Genomic DNA, 2,996 nt, shown 5'->3' with positions numbered 1-2,996 from the left:
TTTATCACAACAAATCTTTACAAGTTTAATGCTGTGCCTTTTCTTAAATGTCTGCAACCAGCTTGTTGAATATTCACAATTCTACTCAATTGTCAGTTCATCGTGATAGACCTTTGCTTGTTTTCTGGTCAGCATATCATTAAGTGTTATCTGTTCACAGCAATGCTGACAGGTCGACTCTTCTAATACATGTTGAAGATGTTCATGTCTCTCTTTGGGGTGTTTTTCTTTTCTTTATTAAATCATGTTAATCACTTTCAGCTTAGAACTTCAACAGTTTCATCAGGCCATATCTGGTGGCATTCCAACAACATAGTCTCCTTTAAGAAACTTCACATTTATACTGCTGTCCTGTTTCTCCAAAAGCTTGACTTACTGGGCTATAGATAAATATAAATGTTTTAACTTTTTCTTATCGCTATTATGCATAAGGGTATCTGTAGTACTTTTTGACATTTTCAATAATGTCTTTACACTAACGAACAGAGAATAAAAAAAGTACAATGAGTAATGCATGTAGGTCTTGACCTCAGGTGAGACATTTTAGGAAATCAGCCATCGACACTTTTGGCCTACACATATGCCATTTTATTATCTTTATGGGTGTGCTTGTGCTCGAGGGAAATGTATACAGCCAATGAAGGAGACTGGGAGGATCTTATTTTCCTTGGGGATGCTGAATAAACTGTGTGTTTATAACCTATTGTGTGAGGCAGGTGTTGAATTTTCCAATTGTTACATCATGTCAGTGCTCAAAAAGTTTTGAATTTTGGAGCATTTCAGATTTCAGATTTTTGATGAGTGATTCTCAACTTTTTTTTGGTCAATGAATTTTACTTGCACATTGGTGCCAAGTTCAGATACATAAATTGAGGTGTCCAACCTCTTCCCCCTTCAATGAAATACATTCACCTGCTCTTTCTACTCTTTGCCACCATTTCTAATTATATGACTAATTAACATCTATTTGGTTTGTGCTCTTGCTAACTTCATTCATTTACTAATAAACTTCTTTTTTATTAATTCATTCACATATTTGACAGTATTATATCACATATACATGTTTTCAGTGTCCTGGAATACTATTTGACTTGTCAACATTTAATTTTGATAAAGCAGCTGTTGCTTCAATCATTTTATGCCAATATTTCTTATACCAATTCAATTAAAAATATTAGAAGATATAAGCAAAACAGAAATTGAATGTGCCTCCTCTTTGATAACCTGAAGCCTGACATCATTCACCTTCAAAAGGAGAGTTGTAGGTCCTTGATCTTTCCTAATCTTAGTGAATTCGCCCAGCATGCAGGTAAAGTTCATCTGCAGATAAACCTGAAACCCAATATAAAATATGGGGAAGTTTCAAGAGTTTCTCTTCTTTCCCCAAGCCAATCAACCCTGCCTAACAATTTCAGAAAAATGCTCAACAAATTGTAATTATGCAAATGTATTGGCAATGTTTGTGTCTTATCATCTCTGTACTTTCTATATTTTAAGATGGCCCCAGGCCTTGTGCCCCATTAGTTATGCCCTAGGTTGTTATGGAACATAAAAAGGGATTTTGCAGATGTAAGTAAGGCTAGTCACCAGTTAACATTTAATCATTTAATTAATTCTAATAGGGACTATATGAGTGGGCATAATCTAATTGCATACTTTTTTTTTTTTTTTTTTGAGACAGAGTTTTGCTCTTGTTGCCCAGGTGGGAGTGCAATGGCAAAATCTCAGCTCACTGCAATCTCCACCTCCCTGCAATCTCCACCTCCCAGGTTCAATAAATTCTCCTGCCTCAGCCTCCTGAATAGCTAGGATTACAGGCATGTGCCACCATGCCTGGCTAATTTTGTATTTTTAATAGGGTTTCTCCATGTTGGTCAGCCTGGACTCGAACTCCCAACCTCAGGTGATCCTCCCGTCTCGGCCTCCCAAAGTGCTGGGATTACAGGCATGAGCCACCATGCCTGGCTTCTAATTGCATACATCTTTAAAGGAATAGTTTTTCTGGCTGCATGTAGTATAGGCAGTTAGAGTTATTCAAATTACAAGAAAAAATGAATGTAGTACTGCTGGCTCAAAGGTGGAGGGACAATGTGCATGGATTAGAGATCAGCCTCTAGGAGTTGTGAGCAATTTTTGGCTGATGACCAGCAAAAGAATGGAGATCTCAACAAAAAAGAGTTTGAAAACTGATTCATCTTCAAAGTCTCCAAAGAAGAGACCAGCCTAGACAACACTTGACATTGTTCAACCTTAAACAGAGAACCCCCATAGGCGGCCCAGATTTCCAACCTACAGAACAGTGGTACAATAGAAAAGTGCTGTTAAAGCAGCTCTGTGTGTGGTAATTTCTTACCCAGGAATAAAAAAAAGGAATCCCCCAATAGAATGCCTTAATCTGGCAAACGTCTTCATCTCTCTGGACTTAGACAAATTTCTCTGTCTCAGGAGCCTTTTGTTTTCCTAACTGAACTACACTCTCTCTGGTCTATGCTCCTTTCAAAATTTTCTGCATGTCCCAAGTTATTAATATTTCTCATGACATCATGTAATCATCACTTTAGATACAGCTCAGTCTTCAAGTATATTGTTGTATCTTAGAGAGAAGTCATATATTAAGTACTATAGATGCTTTATTTATAATTACTTAATTAATCCATGCTAAATGATTTCACTGATATCAGTAAAAACAAAACCAAAAATTATCTTTATTTAAATTAGAAGCTATTCCCTAAAAATCTCTCTTCCAATAATTTTATGGTCTCTATATAATCAAGTTATGTAAGAAATGCAATATAAATAATTGAAAATAAATAGAATAATATTTTTAATTGTTTTGCCTTCTAGCTCAAGTTTTAGCATAGATTTAAAAGTAGTACTGAAAATAATCTAGTTTATCGTTGAAACAAAAGTCATGTCCTTTTTCTTCCGTCTGAATATGCCTGCCTAATTGAGACCATGTCCTAGAACTAGCCACAGACTCTCATGATAACAACTGA

Source organism: Mandrillus leucophaeus, unplaced genomic scaffold (genome assembly GCF_000951045.1).
Source record: "Mandrillus leucophaeus isolate KB7577 unplaced genomic scaffold, Mleu.le_1.0 Scaffold620, whole genome shotgun sequence".
Lineage (NCBI taxonomy): Eukaryota > Metazoa > Chordata > Mammalia > Primates > Cercopithecidae > Mandrillus > Mandrillus leucophaeus.
The sequence above is the reverse complement of the archived record's forward strand: the minus strand, read 5'-3'. Positions refer to the sequence as shown.